Source organism: Onthophagus taurus, chromosome 1 (assembly GCF_036711975.1).
Source record: "Onthophagus taurus isolate NC chromosome 1, IU_Otau_3.0, whole genome shotgun sequence".
In the NCBI taxonomy this organism is placed as follows: Eukaryota; Metazoa; Arthropoda; class Insecta; order Coleoptera; family Scarabaeidae; genus Onthophagus; species Onthophagus taurus.
In genome coordinates, this window is record NC_091966.1 from 16462999 (window position 1) to 16486723 (window position 23725).

General features: G+C 34.4%; 1 protein-coding gene across 6 annotated transcripts in view; it reads left to right on the forward strand.

The window, feature by feature from the left end:
* Window positions 1–23725, forward strand: part of LOC111415750 (protein bric-a-brac 1-like) — a 561730-nt gene that overhangs the window by 49741 nt on the left and 488264 nt on the right. For all 6 annotated transcript variants that reach the window (XM_023047590.2, XM_071197810.1, XM_023047588.2 and 3 more), the window contains exon 3: window positions 15840–15905. The gene's annotated coding sequence lies outside the window, so the exon portion shown is untranslated. The remainder of the gene's footprint in view (window positions 1–15839; window positions 15906–23725) is intronic.

Below are 23725 nucleotides of genomic sequence, written 5' to 3' on the forward strand. Positions count from 1 at the left end.
AAATTATAGGCCGCGCTCAATAATGCATCAACTAAATTTATACATACACAGTGCCGCCGCCGAGTCGCCTCCTACTGCAATATCGTGAGGGAGCAAACAGGATGAGGGGCAAAGGGGCTTTTAAAATATACTCCCCGAGAAACTTATCCTATTATGTACCCTATTCGGATTAGTTTCGGCTTTGTATACATAAAATATCTTTTGACTATCCCATAACTTTTAGTAGCTTTAACTTTTCATATATTCTATAAACAATACATCACAATTTCAAGGTTATCAAGTCATATTTTGTATAGATTTACCATGTTTGTTCATTCAAGTTTTCTTTTTAAGTGAGATATACGGTGTTGTATACACAATAGTGAGAGGATTTAATCACCTAGATGCATCACATGAAATGGGACAAAAATTCTCAATTTTGTATGAGATTATGTGTGAGAAGTATTTTTTTAATGATAGTAGAAATTATATCTATCTTAGTTTAAAATGAATACTCAATTTTAAATGATCTATAACTTTATGTACTTTTGAACTAATTAAATAAAGAATGTAATTGGAGAATAGTTTGTATACCTCTCGATCGCGTTTTATATTTAATAGTCTCTATTGTAGCGCCTCGGCTCCATGCGACCTTGGTTAATCCCTCCTAACCAGCAGATAAATCTTCACTATCTTACCATCTACTTGATAAACTATCTAGATGATAGTTGCCATGTTTACAGTGGTCTTAAGAGTAGTCTCCTTGTTAAGACTTGGATTTATCTATCGGATGAATAAAAGTAAAACAAATCTTTGTATACCACGCAATATTTTTTGGCTCGAATCCACTATGGATAAAACAGATATGTAAGGACTGCTTACATGTCTGTTTTATTTGTATGTAATCGTTTCATTATGCTTCATTATTTAAGATGAGTGAAAAAGTAAATGAAGGTATGTTACGGAAGAGAACTTTACACAGACAGCACGTAGTGAAGTAGTGAGGAAAGTGATATAATCGTAATTCTGGTGTTTGAATCTGAGCAAATACAAGAAAGATAAATCAGTATTGGGGTTACACCTATAAATATTATTACAAATGTGCATGTAGTTAAGGAACATTGTTCAGCATACTGGTGAAATTGCAATTGCTGACTCCAAAAACTATCACCCTGTTTATTGGAAATCATTTCATCTGAACAAAGTTTAAGAATTAATTGGGAGCCTAAGGATTGAAAGGCAGTTTTCATGTTATTGAGAACTCTAATTATATTTAGGCACATTAAAAATGAAAATGCTCGATGTTTCAGAGATTTGATCATTACTGGACTTATTACAACACTGGAACTATGTTTGCAGAATTAATTAACCGAAACTTCTAAATCCTTAAAAATTTAAATTCAATAATCCCATGATTGTGCTTGAATATAGAAAAAGCAAATACCACAAAATATTTAATATTGGCTATACCAGATGAATTACTCAGATGATTTTATTTTTGGGGTTGGGTTGGGTTGGGTTGAGAAAAATAAGTACTTATCTGATTAAGATCAGGGCTTTGGACAAACTGATGATCAAACTTGTCGACTTTGCAGCGACGAGTCAGAAACAGCTGAACATATACTGTGTAATTGCGTCACCAGAGACCGTCTAATTGTAAGACACAAAATTTTCGATAAAACTCTCTTGACACCTACCGACATAAAGGTTCAAGACCTTGGGGCAATACTTAGGTTTATCAAGGACCTACATTTGCCCTAAACTTTTGGAGGGCTGAAGTTATAATAGATCTTATAGGTCGCGGTAACGCGAGGAGCCGCTCCCCTCAGCCCGGCAGCAATAATAATAATATCAGGGCTTCAAGTATATTGACACATGATCAGCAGATATAAACTGAATGCTAGTATTAAAGTTCGATAATGATTTATGAAGTTACCTCTATAATTGTGCGAAAGTATCATTAGCAACATCATTGCAGCTTTATACCTATTGAAAACATTACCACCTGTTGTCATGAAATTTTTCACACTCTTTTCACTAGTTGATCATCCACATTCCATCAACAACACAGCCCTAGTTGATATGAATTGGTGTAGTCTTCATCTATATGTGTTCAAATTTCGAAAAGTGCTTTAGGTTTACTCCTCTTTGCTCCAAAAATTATTCATTGTGGCACGAACAGATCAAAGCCCTTTAACGGTTGTGTACTTAAGATGCTTCGATACGAGCTAATTTGATATCTTGCAACACTTCACATCGCCAGCTGATGACTGCTATTGCGCTCCTCTGCACTCAAACGGTAAATAACATAAATCTTCTGAACTACCATCTCTAAAAGGAGCATAGGCAGTTATTGCTTTTATATGCATAAATAAATATCTTATTTAATATTAAACGGTTGATAAAAAGGTTGTGTGCGAAATCATTACTCATATTTAAATTTGAAAAAAATTTCTTGGATTATTCTTCTTGGACAAGATGGTTCTTATTGTAAATGATTTTAGTAAAAGAAAATATGCGTTGTGGACGAGCTGTGTGGTGTCTTGGTTCAGGTTTTTATGTAACATAATCTGGGTTCCATGCAATATAATCTGTGTTTGAATGCCAACAAATACTTATTCGAGCTGGTACTCTATAACTGGTTTGGCTTTGTAAATCTAGATGTTGATTCTTGTGCATAGATATAGGGCCGAATAATAATAATTTTGTATTGAATGTTACGGCTGAATTGGATTTCTTTAATGATTTAGCGACACGGTTGCGGACATAGTCAACTAATTTTACTTTTTCTTCTACATCTGTTTTGTAAATTGACAGATTTATCTAATTTTAGTCTGCAGTAATGACTTGGCGGTAATGAATACAAAATAGAACCCCAACAATTTGATTTATTTTATACGTATACATGGACATCATGCCTGTAGTACTCCTAAAATACTCCTACAACATCTCTTTGTTTGTTGGTTATCCCATCATCAAAGGATTCAAATGATTTTGAAAATGTTTTTATTTCAAGATATCCTATGTTGTTATAGCTACCCAACAGACCGTGTATAATGCAAATAAAGTTATCAAGATGACAATCCGACTTGATATGAAACGTTGGAAAATAAATATAATGACTTTACTATAGAAAATCTTAATCAAAGATACAATGTATTTATGTAGTACTATTTTCAAGCTATTTTACTGTTTTACTGAAGTCAATAAATAATCCGCACATCTGTGAGTTATGCTATACACTTAACTGATTAACCAGTATCTTCTGCAAATCAAAACAGTGACTCGATCACAACAGTTCAGTGTTTACTTTTGAATGTTTCGAAATGTCGACATTACAAGTTCTCGTCTCCGTGTTCAGCACCTTCTTATTTATTTGACCTTGGGTTTGTCCCGCAGATTATAAGTTACAGATAGGACCAGAAAACTCTTCATTATGAGACAAGATTCATTTGGAGACTCTGTTTTATAACTAGATTTGCTTGAGTGATCTACAATATGTGTTACGATATTGTATTCTAGGAACAACGTATGGCAAACTTATACTATTTTTGAGTGTTTGAGAGTGCTTTTGAGAAGATTGTTATAAAAGTGTATAAGCTTAGTTAGAACTTGGTAAAGAACACTTTGGATGTATGTTTAGTAGTTGTTAATAATTCTTATCTTTGATGACACTCTCAAAGATAATCCTAAATACTTTGGAGATACGTTTATATCAAGAAGATTAATTAAAGGAGTGCTTAGAGTAAGGTGGATAGATTTAACTCCTAAACCACTCTCAATTGATTGAAATTAAATACGTTAGTTTACGTTAATTAATTGATCGTGCCGAGACATTTAAGGATCTAGAAATAGCACCTGATAGATTTCTTCGATTCCCTTAACCATTATATGTGTGTCTGTTTTTTAGAATTTAGGGTTTATTTTGAGAATGGTTAAAGGTTTCCTTGATTTAGATTCCTTCTGTAATCTTTCTTTTGACAAACCCAAATTTAGACATTTATCAGATCAAACTCTTACCATAATGTTATTATCAGCGAACATAACTTTATTAAAAAAATACATATTATCTTTAGTGTTAACTGTTTTAATAATAACGAAAAGATAAAATTGTGCATAAACTACAAAACTGATTCGTATAGAAACCTTTTTTTTACAAATTTGTAGGTATAGATAAGGAATGTGTTTTGACACACGAATTGTAGAGTTAACTATACTACTAATTTACTGTTATATCTCTTTTATTCGTTTACATTTCGAGAATTGATGGCGTGCATACGTCATGTGATATCAATTTTTTATGAGGAACCGCAACCGTGTTCGTCCACATATAGTATGCAGTTTGCATGCCATGCAATTGTTATATGTATATGAGAAAAAAACACCATAATTTGAGGTAATGTGAGTTACGGATTCTATTCGATATGGCGGGGCGCGCGTTTCAGGGTAACTTCCGTTACACAGAAACGCAAATTTATATCGTGTGTCTTTCGATTATTCTTTCCGAACGGGTTTAAATTCGTAAACGAACGAGACGGTTCAACTGTCAACTTTCGGGATGCATTATTTACATTTATGCCTTTTAAAGTTAGGTGGTTGTTTGTGAGCACGACCTGAAACTAGAACGAGCTAAATTTAATGTTATTCAAATATTAATTCTTAAAATATGGATTATTTTTAAAGTTGAACTTGAAAGTGTTAGTGTTTGATGTTGAATTATAATTTCAGTCATCAAATGTATTCATCTTTGCCAAGAAATCGAGCTTCTATTCAACAAACGGGTTCTTTGACTAATCATCTCCGTTACAGCTTCTAACAATCGATGCCTGGAGGCGTATTGGAAATCGGCCGGAAATAATTAACCGTCGGCAGCGCCACCTGACGGGTCGAGCGCGTAACGTTCGTCGGCGCCACGATGCACGCGCGCGCCCCGGCGTCAAATAAATTAATTAAATTAAATTAAATTATTCGCAAGGCGGCGCAATTATGCGAGCAATAATTAAATTGCGCGTTATTTATGTTAACGGTAAATTTAATTAAATTAATATATATGGATTTCGAACGGTTATAATTTAATTAACGTTCTGTAATAAAACACAATTAATGCCTGGTATATATTAGACGGGAACGCGCTCCCCGCGGCTGTAGACGTGGTAGTTGCGTTGGTTGTAATACTACTCTCTACTGTTGAGCTTTGCGGGAAGTTTGCGCAATTCCTGAAATACCATATAATTAAGTTTCAGCTAAAATGGATTACAATTTTTCATACTTATCGAAAATAGATTTCATTAGATGTTTTTTTTTGCAATTCAGTTCAAAATTGATCTTATTACATTTAATAAAATTACAAATACAAAGAGCAATCTGCGCGCACTTGGTTGCCACGAAATTAAGCCATAATTTTTTACCGAACCACCGTCAGCGGGGGATGACTTTCATGGCGAACTTCAGAGGGATCGCCTGATTTCGCAGTCCGCTACAATCAAGGCCCTCTGGGAGGTGAATTGACAATTTGTATCCATTATATTTATGCATTTTTACTAAGGCCGGCCTCGCCGGGGACGTGGGCGATGGCTCCCCCACGGTTCTGCGCGAGTTTTTTTTCCTACCGTTTCGCGTACGCGGAGCAACGCATGCCCCAGGGGCTGATTGAGTGCCCATCCATTCGATATTTGATAACCAAATGTGATATATTTGATTTTTTCGTTTTCCTGGCCGCCATTTTTTCGTTCCCCGTTATTGCCCTGGATGGATTTGCATTAAACCCATGCGTCCGCCCAACTCGGTTGGTTGCTTTGGGAGCCACGAAATTGGACCGCACAGATGATGTTTCAAATAAAAATATTTAAATATATGTTACTTATTTTAATAAGATTTTATGGTTACAACAAATATTATTTTATTAAAAACTTTTTTAATCTAAAATCTTTTCCATGTAAGGAGGTCTTGTTAGTAAAGTATGATGATCATGTAGGAAATAGGGTTAGTTTGATGATGAGGAGAATCGAACGGAAATTGTAAAGTATTTTGGATGAATACGAATTTTACAGATCGATACGGAGGGCCGTGTTGGAGATGACCGTGTCCGTGGCCCCAGCACACTGACCAATTTACATATAAAAAATTCGACAACGTAATAACAAGACCGAGTTGGACATGTCAATATCCGGAACAGACAAAATTAAAAAGTGGAAAAAAATTCGGACCGAACGGGCGGCCGCGCCCGAAAAACCGGTTTTATTTGTTTTGTATTAAACATTTTTTGAAATTCGTTTTCTGGAAATTGGAAAAACGAAAAAGACAATTATTGTACAGCTGCGCCAATACTTCCCATCGCCGCTCCCACTGCCTCGCCTACTGGCGCCCTCTAACCGATCGCTCTCTCGACTCGATATGCGAACGTTTACGCGGCACGCTGTTTCGCACGGGGAGGGCGCTCCCATTTTTTGCGATTTATATACCCTTCCGTGTCAAAATACTCCATATCGAAACATTCCTTCAGTTTATAAGAATAAACTATGATCTGGCACCACTTAATGTGACATCAATATTCTCTTCAAAACGTACATATTAACTAATTAACCGCTGCCAAACTGTTATTACTATTCCTGCCGGGTGAGAGGAGCGACCCCTCTTGTCACCGTAGCCTATAAGAGCTATGTAAGTAAGCCCTCCAAAGGTTTAGATCAAATGTAGGTCCTTGATGAACTCTAGTATTGCTCCAAGGTATTGTTCCTTTATGGCCGGTTTACGTTGTTCCAGTAGCATTCCAGTCCAGTGCTGGAAACTTAAGCTGGAATGCTACTGGAGTAATGTGAATGTACCCATTCCAGTAAGCAATCCCCTCCAGTCAAGGTTTATAGAACATAAGGTTACCTCATTCCCTATGCCTCTGTAGTATCGATTATTACCCCGCAAATTGACGTCACTGGTTCGATACAGACAGAATAAAAGATAGCCTATACGTGCCTATTCTGTGGTACAGTCTATATAAAATATTTAAACCTCGCATCGTGTTGTGTTGTTCATAGAACCAGCTACGTCACTGACCCACCTTGCGTCTCAGAGGAGGAGAATCGGTATTGGGTAACCTTATGTTCTATAGACCTTGCCCTCCAGTGACTGGGTCGACGGTCTACTTTTTCATTGCAGCTCGCCCATTCCAGCGCCACTGGAATAGTGTAGACCGCCAATCCAGTGCTGGATAGGGAATTCTTAACGAATCGGTTAAAAATCCACTGGACTGGAGTGACTAGGTGAATTATTAGACTGGAATTATGTGAACGATATGATCCAGTCCAGCTCTGGACTTGATCACTCGACTGGAATAATGTGAACCGGGCATTATGTCGGTATGTGTCAAGTGAACTATACTGAAAATTTTGTGTCTTAGGAGGCCTCTGGCGACGCATTCACACAGTATACAGGTTGTTTCATAATATATGCACAGGACTTCAGGATGTGATAGCTCGTCCAAAAATTTGAAAAAAAGATTCTATCAACTTACCCTCTCAAATGCACCATTTTCAAGCATAGCGATATCTAGTGCTAACCAGCCAGCCCCGGATTTAGGTATGGGCTTTATATTCTGCAGCTAATCAAGGAGTCCCCTTTCTAATTTACTGATTTAGCATACTCAGAAAATGCAATTTTTCTCGGTTTTTTTGTTATACAACCTTATGATGTGATATGTTCATCAAATAGAAGGAAATATTCTCTATCAAAATATTCAAAAAAAAAAAACATATGCGTCTCATTTAAGATAACAATGTTCGTTACCATAGCAACGAAACTAAAAACAATACACAAACAAATATCGCCAAATTTTGAGGGAAAAGTGTACGAAAGATGTGTTTCTTTTATTAAAATTAACAGTCACACTGGATTATATTTGTTTAATTCCCTACAAGCATTTCTACAAGAACATGGACTGCCTCTGGGGCCTCTGGTTAATTGCTGAGTGCAGTCATTTGACAACGTTACAAATATGACCGGGCAATATAATGGGTTATAAGAACATGTCAAAGAAAACAATAAATATGCTGATTATGTGCCATGTGCTGCTCAGTCTCCAAATCTTGTTGGTAACGAAGCAGTTAAGACTACAACTCAGATCATTAATTTTTTTGGAATAGTTCAACAAATATGTCTTCGTTTCTACTTCTTCCCACAGATGGGAGCTCTTAAATAGTGAAGAAAAACTCAAATTTTCAATAAAAAGTTTGAGTCAAACTAGTCTTGTCATTATGATGGTGTCAGAGCGTTAAAAGCTAGTTATGGCAATATAATGGTAATACTAAAAAGTTTTAGTGAGAATAGAAATGAAAAGCTCCATTTTCGATAAGAAGCTCAAAATATATATAATAATTATAAAAAGCTAGAAACCGCAATTTGAACAGTGTTTTGGGAGAAAATCGTAGAGGGATTTAATGCAATTGGCAAAAAGTTGCACACCCCATGCTTAGACATATGTGAAGGTTTGAAATTAATTAGTTGATTAGTAATATTTATCAGCCACATACGGGAGCAATCAGATGACATAGCGAAAAAATTTTCTGACAAATCGACGGCAAAGATCTTATTCCGTGAGGTTAAAAAATTTAATCGGGAGACACTAATTGTAGCTTTAGACAAGTTGATCGTGGAGTCAAATAAAAGAGATAATGCCTATAAAGTATTTAGTAAGATTTAAATTTTTAACTGATTTGTAAGACAAAAATATAGGGAAAATTAATCTGGAAAGTGCGTGTGTCTTGAAAGACGCGTAACTAAACCCGAATGTTTCTAGTTCTAGGTCTAGTGTTACTTCAAGTTTTAGTTTAATAAAAATATACAACATAGCGATATCTAGTGCTAACTAGCGCTGCCTAGCTCTGTCGCTAGAACTAACACTAGACCTAGATCTAGAAATATTCGGGTTTAGCCGTTCGTCTCATAAGACTGAATAACATTTAAATCTAGAACTAACACTAGCATTTGCACTGGCAATACTATATTCTCCATAACTTTTATGACATTAAGAAACTTTTCATTTTTTTTCAAAATAAGTACCTACACCTTCATTAAAAATGGTTTTTATAAGAAATTAATTTTTAACTACAAAGTATGAGTTACATCAAAAAAAAGTTTTTAATTCAGATACTCTTTTGCTTTATTAATTTGTGTTATTCATTATAGTAATAAATTAGAAAAAAGTTGTTAGATGTAGAGTGATGAAAAACACTTAATTGTTGATTATCATAATGGTACACAATGAAGGTATCAAGATAACACCAAAGATATATTTCATAGCATTTTATAATCAGAGCGGGCGTTATATCTCGTTCTATTTTCAATCTACATAATTACAGCTCACAAGGTAATTACGCATTATCATTAATCTTTCACCTATCATGAAGCTCCCTCGATTAAATATGAATTAAAATACGAACTGTTCCTTCTCATAATTAAGTCAAGTGGGTCGGTAATTAGGGCATTATTTATTAAAGCGTTCAAAAATTAATCGACCTCCACATTCTTTATTCCAACTTCGAAATAAGTACTTGTATGAGTATATTGTTACATAGGGATAGTGCATATCCTTATATAGTACGCACATACAACGAGAGTAACATTAATTTGGCATTGTATTAGCTTTAATCTTAGCACAATAAGCAGAGTTGGAATTAAAAAATTAGCTTGTTAACTTTAATCTGTTAACTAAGGAGGAATTAAAGGATGTGGTTGGAAGGAATGCAAATAATGGTATTCAAATATATACAGATGAAGCTAAATCTAATGAGAATGTAGGAACAACTGTAATGGTTTATGCAGTAGGCATAAAATTATACTTGAAGAAAATCAAATTATGAAAATTATATGTCAATTTTCATGCGGAATTGCTAGCCATAAATCGAATCATTAATTATATTATGATGACATATTGAAAGGTGTGATTTATGTACTGATAATATATTTGCTTTCGTTAGGTTGAAAAGTACGAGAACACCGGAAAGAAGGAATCAAAGAATTAAAATTATTTTGTCAGCATGTAAATAAACCATGGCCAACAGCTTTCAATGCCGTCCCAATATATGTGGATGAAAAGCAAAGCTCATATTTTACACACTTTAATTAATGATATTAATATAAGTTTAATGGTAACCAATTCACTCTGCTTGATTATGGTGCTACTCCTTATGATTATGATATGTAATGGAGGTAAAAGTTTTGCACTAGTGGTTCCAGGTTATGAACCACGGAACCAGTAAAGAAGTACCATAAAGTATTTGATCTCTCCACGAAGTAGGCAGAAGTAGATTCGAGAGTAAAGAAAATCTCAGGTACAAAGCAAGCGTTTTTATGCCGTTGCGTTCGCCACGCTTATTTCTTTGAGGGAAATAAGTAGGAAGGAATGGATACGGAATAGATTTACGATGAAGGCAAAATTCAAATTACGGAAAAAGTGATTCATATTTTTGCACGACAAAAATTAAGACATGGTTGAGACTCGTTGCAGTAACCTTCTTGATTTCATTTTCATTAATTGCGTCGAGGAATGTGTCAACATCTGTCATACTGCAGTTTGTTTTTCTTGGTCTGAGGCTGTCAAATGCAATCAAAACACCTTACTTAAATGACAATTCCACGACAATTCTCAACATCATTTTTGAAGAATGGAATACCTGTGATAAAATAAGCCAAAAAGATTTGCGAATCGAAAAAGGTGACAAGTTGCACTTTTCAAAAACAGATACAAAAGTGCCAATGATAAAGCAATTCAAGACAAATACTTTCCTTGAATTACGAACAAATATGTTCAATTTGTGAGTACAAGAAAAAACAATACAATAGTAATTTTTCCACTTATTTAGAGAAAATAAAACCGTTTTTGATACTTATCTGAGCTTTGATATTGACGTTGTCAACATACACCAGTGGTGGCAACTTGGAAACTAAAACAACTTTCTAGCTTATTCCCTTAATAATGGTAATGCTGGTAAGTGTATTTTATAGATTTTGCCGTTGCCGCTGTCTGCATCGATATTTCCTTAAAAGGAACTTTTCCGGGAGTTACAAGTTTCTTTTCATAAACACAAAATAGAGATCTCATATGTAATTGATTGATTATACTATTACTTGTGCCCAATTTATAATAACTACCTTCAGCTACTTGTCATATAATGCCAAGGACAGACCTTAGATATCTTCTTCCAAGGTCTCTGTTAAGAATTCTGACATGAAGTGTTGAACCAATTGCTGAGAGATGTAACTTATCTGAAGTAATCTTAATTGATTCTTTGACGTCATTATGCGTCATTCAATCAGCATTTATATTAAATTTTTGTATTACACATCTGAAATGAACTGGTTTTATACAGTCGGTGCAAATAAAATAATTTGAATAAATTAGACAAATTAGACACTTTGCTTCTTCAAATTCTTCTTTTCGTTTTGCACTATCCTCGTCGTTCCTTTATCGCCGTCATTGATGTTCGGTTCTTCTGCATATATTTGATAAATAATTTCTTACGGTAAAGAGCTAACTTTTCGATCTACACAAAACGTTCCCTTGTTAGGAAGTCGTTTGATGCTTGGATGGTAGCCTCAATTTTTCATGTCAAACAGAGATTTTTGAACAGAAAGCTGTTTTTTACATCTTAATTTGCCCTTTCTATATTGCCTTCCTTTGGCTTGCCCTGTACTATTTTTAGCTCATGTTACATATCTTGTAGATTAAAAACTAATAATATTTCAAGAATATGACACGCAACTTCCTCTGCGCGTTTTGTTGAGAAGGGTTGTAATACAAGAAATTTCGTGAGGTGATCTTAATATATACCATAATGAATTTATAATTTCCATCTAGTTGAGATTGGAAATCAATCAAATCCACCTGACGGCGACTATTTAAATGCTGAGAAATTAATGGTTTCACTACCACTCCTTTTTTTCAGTCTTCTTTTTTTGCTGACTTGCGTTACACTTGCCTTAATAACTTTTTATATGTCGTTGTCTTGTTTGTATCCTTTTTATTTACTTCCTCAAGCATCATATCTCTTCCTCCATGTCCGAATACAAGAAGGACGTCATAAAGCACGTCAAATAATTCGTCTCTTGTAACATAAAAGATTACTTTAGAATCAATTTCTTTGATCGGTACAATTAATTTTTCGGTGAGTATTACAAGTGCATCATAATGTTGGAACATTTTATATCTACAATTAAAATCATATATTTATCACGCACTATTTGTTTTCGACTCATTTTTGTTTATTAACTCTGTAATTTTTTGTTTCATTTTTCTTTTTGTTTCACTTTCTTACTGTTTATGGCTTAAAAATCGCCCTGGTATACATAAATACATAAACTGGACAAATGAGAAAATTCTTTTTGAAAAGGAATCTTAAACTTTGTTATATCGTCCTATTACTTCCAAAACTCGCTAAGTGACATTTTGATATTTTGGAGAAAAACATTTCAAAAGATTATTGATAGCTTGTAAATCAGTATTCAAATGTAATATTTTATTTCTTATATTTTGAATTATGTTATGTTGTTAGGTATTAGTTTATAATATTATACCAATTTCACAAAGTCCTATAAGAACAAAAACTAAAAAAAATTGTAGTTAGTTAATTTTTGCAATTAAAATAATAAGCACATTTGCAGTAATAAATCATATTATATTAAGGATACAAAGGCAACGTAAAATAAACACAATCTAATAAACAAAAACGAAATATGATACAGAACAAAAAAATAATATACAGTTTTATTGATCTTCTTTGGATTCATCGTCCTCTTCACCTATTGCTGGTTCAGTAGTTGTCTCTTTTAGTTTGTTATCTACAGGTAAAGATTCATACCACGGGTGTAGTTCCTGCGGTATAATTCCTTTACGACTTTCCTTATTGTATGCTTTTCTAATACTAGTCTGGCTTATGTCTGGATTTCTTCCTCGGCCAAGTATACTCAGTGTATTGTAGGGACCACTGTGGCCGTACCGAAACTTGATAGTGCCAGGGTTTTGTTTTTCATAACGTAAACATTTAATCCGCAACCAATTAACTTTATTCCCATCTTCGTCTTTGACACGATTTTTTTATAATTTTTTTAGATCCATGATATCAGTAAATGTTGATTGGTGTACATTATAGGGATGTGCATTTGATCGGTTTCTGGCCGATCTTGCTCTTCTCATAATGTTCATCCACTCAGATACTGAATAGACAGGTACAAAACGTTGTTCTTTTTCGATAGCATACTATCTACCTCCATAAATGAATGATTGGAATAAACGATGAATTGGAACTGCAATGCACTATTGCACTTCCAATCTCACTGCTGCCCCTTTTACCGTTTACTTCTGACCATACTATACAGTGTGCATCGTTGGGAGGCTTTGATTCTTAAATTGTAAAATTGTACATGTATAGTTTTTGGGAATAATACAGAAGTGATTCGGTAGCGGACGGAATCTGAAGAATTTTCGGTAAATCAAACAGTTACAGACAAAAATGCTGGATTCGAATTTGATTTTTGTTTGTCTTGTTCTTTAGCTTCATTTGCTTCACATTTTCTGGCTTGATGGTCTTGATACTTGGCTATCAGGTCGTCAGATCATGTACTTTTTGCCTCACTATACTGGTTGCATAATAGACACTGATTCTGTTTTGGCACGAAGAATGACAAATTATAGTGGGTGCAAAATATTTTTCTATACATCGCTAGACTTATAGGTATCCTGCTATTATTTCTGCAAATGTCTTGATACAAAACATTCATTCTATTAATTGAAAGTTTACAGGATATGCTGCTTGACTAAGTCTACATCCTTGTATGTATCTCTCCATGTATCCTCTCCAGAAAAGCTCCTCCTATTTGTTCTTTAAAAGCTGTTATGATTGGTCCGTTGCTTATACATAGTGTTGAAAAAAAACTTTTTTCAAACCCGTATTTTAATATCATTTTTAAGAAAATGAAAGGAACGGCTACACCGTCGTCTTTTATAGAGCAAACGTTTGCGTTAGGACGACGTGGTATACACGAATGTACGTGTTTTAAAATAAAGTCTTTCTGACGTTGGAAGTTTGATAATCCCCGAAACATTTTACAAATTTCTGCCCTACTGTCCTCATTAAAGTTTCCTACACATTTAAATTTATATTATATACAGTCTACTGGTCGGGGTAACTTAGCCTCACGTATGCCTTTTTGGGATTTATAAGGCCAGCAATCATAGCATCTTTGTTTTGCAACATTTTTAGCCCAATTGGAAGGATTCGATTTCGACCAAGGTGATTGTTTTTGCTTTTGTTTTTGTTCCCTCGTATTAGATCAAGCTGAGTGTTGATCCTCATCTTCTACAATTTTATCAAAGTTTGGTACCGAATCTGATACTTCAGAATCAGAGCTACTAAAATTCTGTTGTTTATTTGTAGATTTTGGATCCCACGTTTTGTCCTTCACAAAATCATTGTCAGATTCTTCCCAAAAAATAATTAACGTTTAATATTCTCAAGAATAATATAAAAATTGTTTTCATCATACGCTGTCCTCTAAATCCATTAGTTCCAAGCATGTTTACACACTTAAAATATTTAAGTAACTAGTCGTACACCACGAGGTTAACTGACCAAGGCAAAATCTCTAACTGGTATGTAAACAAAGTGTAACTAATCCATTTCTTGTAAAAGCTAAAACTCTCTAAGTGTTAATGAATTTTTGCGTTTACGATTTACCCACACTGAGAGAAATAGATTGTACGAATCGTATTATAGAAAAAATATTATACATGCAGCAATTCATTGTATTATATTCATTATATTTATTGTACTGAATACAATCTCGTCTCGCTGTCACTATTCGTAGTAAACGTATTATACCTTATAGTATATTTTTTGTGCATAGTCCATTTCTCTCAGTGGAATAACTACGAAACTTGCTTTAGGCGAAGTTCACTAATTGATTAGTTTTGATTTTAAAATAATTTTTGAAAATTTCCCCATAGATACTCCACTTCAAAATGCAGTTAGTGGTTAAGTTATTCCGATTTTCTTAAAAATGTCAGTTAGTGAATTTTGGCAGTAATAGGGCGATATATTCTTATAGTATTCGGAGGTATATTGTCTAAAGTAGATGGTTTTCTTCTTATGTGTTTAAGCTGAGTGAGGTATACTTGGATGCTTTACAATATCTTCTAACGGTATTAGACAATGGCACAAAATAAATTACGGATTCTCCGCTTTGTAAGCAGTCCCATTCAGACACACACGGATTTATTTAAACGATGAGAAACGCATTCCTCCATCAAATTACCAGATAGCCGCGGAAACAATGCGGCAACTTATATAAAGTATTATTTCCATGTCTCGCCGTTTACATATTACACGATTTATACCGACGGTTTCGCCGCGACTTGGAGGGATTTTCGTTTGGGGGGAGAGAAGGGAACGCGACGGTCGGTCTCGTCTGATTCACAGGAAACCGTTCTCCCATTGTTTCGCTCATTGTATTTAGAAATATTCTCCTCGCTCGCTCTTCTCCCGATTGCATATTATACTATACTACCGTGGCGGTAGTGTAGGTAGAATACATCCGCGTGTGCCATTCTAGGAACAATTTACTTAATGCAGTCTCTGCCAGTATATCTTCTAAATTCTTAGCCTCGGTTCATGTAATATTTTATTACAGCATGTATACGGCAGCTCGTTTACTCACAACTTGAATTATGCTCAACAAAATATGCGTATAATGAAAACGAAATAATCTACCTATATTATTAAATGAGAATTTTAAAGTTAATAAAGAAAAGTTATAAAATTTTAATTGACCTTTAGTAGGTAAATTTGTTTCCATAAAATCAGTTTTGTTCGCAGGTTCCAAAGTGAGAAAGAGAGAAGGAGAGCGAGTTACACGGCGAGCCACCGGACGCAGATTAACAGGTGAGATTATCTCGGAGACTATTAACTAATAGCACCGGCTTACTCGTCTTACGCGTTGACTTAATGCGCTGTCCACGCGGCCTTAAGGTATTACGCACGTTCGTATGCCCGATCCGGGGACCAATTTGTCGACGATTTAGCCCGGAACAGTTCCGCTCCGCGCCTCGGTTTAACTCAATTAAACAGGTGGTGACCACTCCATTTATTGCCATTTATCCGAACGGCAAATATTGTCAATTTTAAACGACTCGAGATTCGCGCTGGCTCGCTAATGGACCGCTATTTCTCTTGATCGGATTACGAACCGACACCGGATATCTGTACGAGTGCACGGCTCTCTCCGAGTCTCCGGAGTCCGTAGGCGTCGGACCACGTTGATCGTATCGAAATATCAGTCTTGTATTATATGTCTTTAGCCCTCGATAGGGGGTCCACACAAAATGTTCTGAATCTCCTATTGATAGCGATCGATATTTCTATCTATTCTTGTAAAGTACTAATATGTTCTAGAAAACTTAACGTCTTCGCGTAATATTAGCGTTTATCAATTTGATAATCTCGATTATCCGGAAATATTGTATTATGTGTATTAATGAGAATTATTGACATTGGGAATACTAAACTCCAACCGGAACCGCAAAATAATTAATTCGCCTTTAAATCTGTTTTCTCATATCCTGTAAATATATCATATAAATGAAAAAGAAAAACATTAATTTTAAATAAACGGAAAAAATTTATACGGAAACCTTGACATTAAAAAAGTGAATATATTCAGAATAACAATGTGTTATGATGCAATAAAGTAAACTGCATTAATTAACTCGATCTAATATATAAATTAAAGAAAACCTTTATATGACTATGTTTTATGTAGAAGCTGGTATAAAAACGAATATAAAAAGTGGAGTCTAATTAATTTTTAATTATCGTTGAGTTCTAATAAAAAAAATCGGAGTTAAAAGTTTGCTTGTGGTGTTTTCAATACACCTTTTGTTAAGAATTTTAAAGGTCTTCGATACGCTGAAAAAAAATTAAAACTTTTCTTTAAATAAAAAAATACCCGCATATACGTGTGTTAACGCTTCAAATCTTTTGAAAATGTACTTGTTGTTCCTCTTTGAACCCTGATTCTAGAAGTTGTTCCCGTTGAAATGTACAGATGGCGACACAGGGGTCGCTTTTTTGAATATTTACCTGCCCCGCAACACGCGTTCGGTTCCCGTATTTTTTACCTCTTTTATCCGCGGTTTATGGACGGATTCATTAAAAATAATTGTAGTTCTGACTTCTGTTCCGGCCCGATAAGTGGGTCACAGCAAAGTCGGTGAACCGACCCTATTGTACAACTCTTACTGTTGCGTGCCACCCGGTTATTGTTTGCAAATACGTGCGGTATTATTTTCAACAATGGCCTATTAAACGTCGCCCGGGTTCGTGCCATTTTGTTAGGAATTCGTGAATTTGAGCGATATGCATTTATATGTGGTTATGTTATATGTACAACAGACGGTGCTTAATACTTAAAAGGGACTATCTCTTGCCCGGGATCTTAGTTTTGCACTTCAGACGACTGAATAACGCTTGCAACTTAAAAGTTATAATAGTGCTTCTTGGATTATAAACGATCTATTTTAGATACGGTATGAAAAATGCTTTGTGTAGCATTCTAACTAATGTTTGTTATTTGCATTCATGTGGGATTTAATTACGACAACAAAACATGAATATGCAATAAGTTGTTCAACAAAAAGTTTGTCAAATTATGTAAAAAAAATAATTTTAATCTTAATAACATTTGAATGTGAATAAATAACTATCGTACTTTAACGATGAAATATTTTATTTTTATTTTTTAGTTGCTATCGGTTCCGGCGTGTTAATGTCATCCTCAAGAAACCACGTTATACAATTTTTGTTTTTCTCTTTATCATATTACTTTACTTTCTCTTCCTTCAACTTTTATTCAAAGTGTTTAATGTTCAAATTAACTTGTATTAACTCTATTAAATCTACAAGACCACGATGTTCTTTACGCTTGTGACTAAATTTAGTCACAAGACTTTACCCACAAGATTTATTCTAAGTGTTTAACGTTTAATAAAACTAGAATAAAAGTTGAAAGAACAGAAAGTAAAGTAATATGATAAAGAGAAAAACAAAAATTGTATAACGTGGTTCTTGAGGATGGCATTAACACGCTGAAACCGGTAGAAACTAAAAAATAAAATCTTTCATCGTTAAAGTACGATAGTTATTTATTCGCATTCATTAAACACACTATGATAAAAAGGAATCAAAACACAAATATCAATAACATTTGGTTGATTTTAAATAAATTGAAAATTGTTGATTAAAGTTTGGCATTAGTTGGCTGTTTTGATAAATAGTAATTCTTTCATCCAGCTACAATTCAAGATGAATTCCCCAAATATTGGAGATAACGTTGTAGTAAGGGTTATTGGAATAATTTAGTACTTAAATGAAAAAAGAAATACAGCTAAATGGCGTAAAAATAATTTTTCAAATATCAAGTATATTATGGATATTTTTTCAAAATTTACTTGTGATTTTTCTTGAACTCCAGTTCCTCTCAATTGGTTTTCTGTACTTTGGTTTTTGCAATATATGTTGCTCATATATAAATGTATTAAATAGCAAAACTAGTAGCAGGGAACGTTGTACAACACCTTTTGTCATTCTTTTTACGTTGCAAAAACTTTTCACTCATCTTCACCTGGAAGAAGTATCTATCCTTCCTTATCGAGTTTCCTTTCAAGTTGGTTTCGATCATATTTGCCAGCGGGCTATCTCGTTATAAGTCGTAAGCCGTATATTATATGATATTAATATTATCATACGGTATTACTCGGTGTAACTGGAAACTAATGAATGATATTGCCCAATTATACCAAGATCGCTTGCAGTCGAAGAGTAGTAATAAATATTATATGATATTAACATGATATAATATGTTGTTAAATGCAGGATATCGGCTAAACTAATGAGTCATTCTGATTACAATTAACATGATATCATATTATATTAATATCATACATATCAACATGAACAATATGTCTTGTAACTTGCGATTGAGACGCTGCAGTTAACAAAATATCATATCATATTAATATCTAATTCTTAATCCCGTTGAGATGGCTTGCGATCTAGGTGTTACATTTAATATCATATAATATTAACTGCCTACATATTCATATAACACATATTACAATGCCTCGGTCGCAAACCACCTCTGCTAAAGTAATGAGTCGGTTGGCTTGATTAGGCCGCAAGGAACCTCGGTGTAATCAAGACGAGTTCACTTTATAATTTAGCTTGACATTAGTGGCTGCTCTTCCCTCAATTATCTAATCTGTAAGTGAAGTAAAGTGATCATTATTAAGTTAAGATTTTAACACGTATTATATTGGTTACTCGATAAAAATTCGAACTGTTTGTGTAGAGTTAGGAAAATAACGATGGAGGTACCTAGCACAGTACGCGTTTGAAATTAGCAGAGGTTTTGTTGGAAAAATGCGGGATACTCAACGAATTAAACATATTAATAGATATATATCATCATTTAATGAAACTGTCATAAAGACCCATACATTACGAGCAGAATAAATTGTAAAACGGAAATAATCTTTCGTTATAATAGACATTTTCTTTATTGCCACTTTATCAACAGTTATATTTAAAATTACTTCTTATTTTTTTTCTCTAACGATAAAATAAGCGTCCCATCAACTTATGATCATTAATTTATACCATTATTATAGCGTATTTGAAGAACATATGTGGTGCAAAACCATTTATGAAAACGGACAACATGGAAGTGAAAGGGAAGACAAAAAGATAGCTTGAGTGCAAGGCAATTATAAAAGCGTTTAATGCATACATAGAATTATAGGTCAAGTGAAATGTCTTTGTCTGCTTGTAGCATAATTTGAGCTATATTTTTATTAACCGGGGTTGGTACATTGTCCTCAAATAAGAATATAACCACAGTTTTGGCATAGGAGATGAATTAAATAACTATTAACAAACTTATCTTATTGGTCTGATTATGTTTGTTAGTTATTACGTTATAAATAAAAATAATGATAAGTTGCTTGAGCAAGAAAAGTACGTATCCTTTTACAATATAACTTTCTTCTCCATATCAACTAACTGAAATTGATCTGTCAACCATAATAGGTGCAAAATGGGTATAATAATTGCAATTTCCAACTATAGCATGACTATCTTGTCATATATGAACTAATTTCCCATTCTTCGGAATAGCTTCAAGAGAAACAATCGTTAATAACAACAATTGTAGAAAGAAAATATTCACAAAATCTAAGGATTGAAAAACGCATTTTATTGCTTGCTCTTTTTCCGAAGATATTAGATTTAAAGACCTCCCAAAAATTACTGGTTGCTTTGAAAACGTATTATTATTATTAGCGTATCAATCGAGTCACAAGACCTGTGAGTGCTGAGAACATCATTCTATTGTGGCACAATATTAATTTTTGTGTGTCTCGGTTTTCTATTTTTTTTTTTTTTTCAACACTGCAAAGGAGTTCCATTTGTGTGCAGATTCTTAATGTCACACATAAAAACTTCTACAGCAGCCAACAATATGTAAATGCCGTTTCTATCAGTGATTTTGTATCTATCATAAATATTAGAAAAATAAAAAAATCACCAGTGGTGTCATCACCAGGTCATCACCAGCTTAGGCTGCTTGATATTGGATCATCAATTTTTAACGTGACAAGTAGTATCTTTCGTTCTTGTGTTTTTCTTGTTAATCTACATCAGCTATGAAGTCCAACGGTTTTTTCTTTTACCGCTGAAGCATTAAGAAATTGTTATCCTCTCCAAGAGACTGTATTTGAGTATCTTTAAAGATTAGTCCATGAGTACCTTAACAATTTATTTTATAAATCTTACACTCAGGGAATTTAGTAAATATAGATAGTTCTTCTTAACATTGATATCATTATTGAAGAAAAGAAAGAAGACGAGTCCAAATAATAAGGCAAACAGGGCATATTGAAACGAGAATATCAAAGGGATCAAGAAAGAACAAGTGTAAAGAACAATATCTCAAAGAAAAGAAAAAGAAGAAGAGGAGAAATTACATAAAAGAGACCAAACACGACGATCCACCGCCAATACGTAGTATAATAGTTATAAACGTAGCAGACGCAAGACGCATAAAGATAGTGAAAAATAATACGAAAGCAGTATGGGCTACAATGGGATTAACATTTTAACAAATGAAGTTGAGAACTTAAAAAGCCTCGAAGCCAATCTTCAAATAGAAGCATCAATACTTTACATCTATTAATTTACAGGTGAAAAAACTTATGGTCGTTATTAAAAGGAAGAACTATTAATAAAATAACAGGGATAAATGTTGATAATTATCATAAAAATAATGACCCCGAAAGGAAGAGTAGTTGACATGGTTATGGATAAAAGATATCCGAACGAGAAGGCATAGTGTGGATACAGTCATTAATAGTTCCAATATTAAAGATCGGTAAAGATGGAATAACCACGAAAGCAGAACACCAATAAGAGTGCTAAATCTAAGAGGATAAATACAATTGGACATGTTAAAAAAATACATTAAATAGTTACTAGAAGAAAGAAAAGAATATAATACTAGATGAGCGGTACGAATGCAGAAATGAGCAGAAGATAAGAACTAAAGAAGTGATAAAAGCACGTCGTAATTAAGAATGGCCGCAAAAGATATTTGTATCCATCGTGCAAGACAGAACTTTCTGAATAAGGCTAAAAAAGAGCTATTTACTAGAATTGGTGGTGTTGGTAGAGTGGTTACCAAAAAAATCACCACTATCATCAATCATATTCAATATAATTTGACAGTACGGCGGCATGTGAAAGCCCTAGAAAATTAAAAGACGTTATATTTACCCAGATGACATCACGGTAATAATATCGTGGGTTGCTTTTAGCACGAGATACCTAATTATATATTTATCGATGCCCTTCTGTCCCTTTTCTAGATTTTAAACGGTGCGGAAGTTTATAGCAAGAATTTCAGCTTAAAAATGGTTATGCTGAGTGGCAATTAAATGCGGCTATTTGGTCCACTAATGCCTATACCTACTCCGGATCTAACTGTTTTTGAAGCATCGGTGTATTCAATCATAGCTGCATCTAAACATGACCTTATACGGCTGGTCGAAATTATATTCTGTCGGTATAAAGGCTGTTTTAATTTCTATCAAGTAGTTTAGACATGTGTTCTTGAATATTTCGAGGTGTCCTCTGAGGTTACCCTGTATCAACTTGAGTGAAGAGCGTGTTTTCAGTGATAACGTACTTAAAGCTGCCTCCTTTTGTATGTATAAATGAAGTGGTGTGAGCAACCTTCGGACAAGATCTCATTGCGCTCGTTATATTAAAACATGCTAACCGTTGGATTTGTGTCAGCTCTTATTCTGCTGTCTTATGATTTGTTTTGGCCACCAAACCAGTGGGGCATAGGCGACCATGGATCTGAGTAGTGCTACGTAGGCCCAGTGAAGCACCCGTGGTTTAAGACTCCAGTTCTTTCCAAGGAGCCTGCGGCAGATCTGATTAGCCTACATTATCTAGTTAAGAAGGAGTGTCTATCTTTCTAAGAAGATGGATACAGAGTGACAACGAAGATAATAGAACCACACTTTATGTAGCCTGCGGCAGATCTGGTTAGCCATCATTATCTAGTTAAGGAGAAGTGTCTATCTTTCTAAGAAGATGGATACAGAATGACAACGAAGATAATGGAACCACACTTTATATATGGTAGGAAAGCGTATATATAGGTAATGTAGAATTCGGTACAATAGGAAAAGAACTAAATAAGGTATCCGTAGGAACAAGGACATGAAGTAATTCGGATATTATGCAGAATTATTGTCATCATCTTCAATTATCATCACTATTATTGTTTGGTCAATGTGGGTGGCAATAAGTACAGCGTTTTAGGATCCCTCTACAGACTTACTTAACAGGCCATTAATATGATCATCAAAACGTTTAGTTGTACTATAATATTCTTATACAGAGCGCGGCAAAACTCCCTCCCTAATTGTTGAAGTTTAATTAAAAAACAAATGGTACAAATTAACGAAACTGTATTAACATGAATGGAACCTGCAGAATAGGAAGTTACGTTATTATGTTTTACAAGTTTCTCTTTTTGAACAATATATCGCTCAAGTGTTTTCCTTCGTTATCGATGCATTGCCGAATACAAGTTCGGAAGTACGCCATTACTCTAATCAACATTTCTTGAGGAATACGAGCAATCTCTTCTTAAATCGTTTATCGTAGGGCTGGCAGAGTTCTCGGGCGATGTTTATAAACTTCAGCCTTAAGAAACCCCCATAGAAGAAAATCACAGGGAGTAAGGCCTGGAGATCGTGCTGGCCAGTGGATCCGCGCAAAGACATTAAGCGTTCTGGGAACAGCTGCTTCAGTTCTTGAAAAGATCTTCTGCTTATGTGAGCAGTGACCCCGTCCTGCTGAAGCCACACATCTTGTTGAATCTGTATGTCAGCAGTGAGTCCGTGGTGCCATAAAAGTTTGAAGCATTTGAATGTATCGATCCGAGTTAACGGTCACTGTCACTCCTCCTTCAAAAAAGTACGGGCCGATGATCCCGACACTGCTAATTACTTACCACACGGTAACACGTTCACTATGCAGAGGCTTTTCATGGAGTTCCCTAGAGTTTTGTGCACTCTAATAACGGTATACTGTATGAGCGATATACTGTACTAAAAAGAAACTTGTAAAACATAATA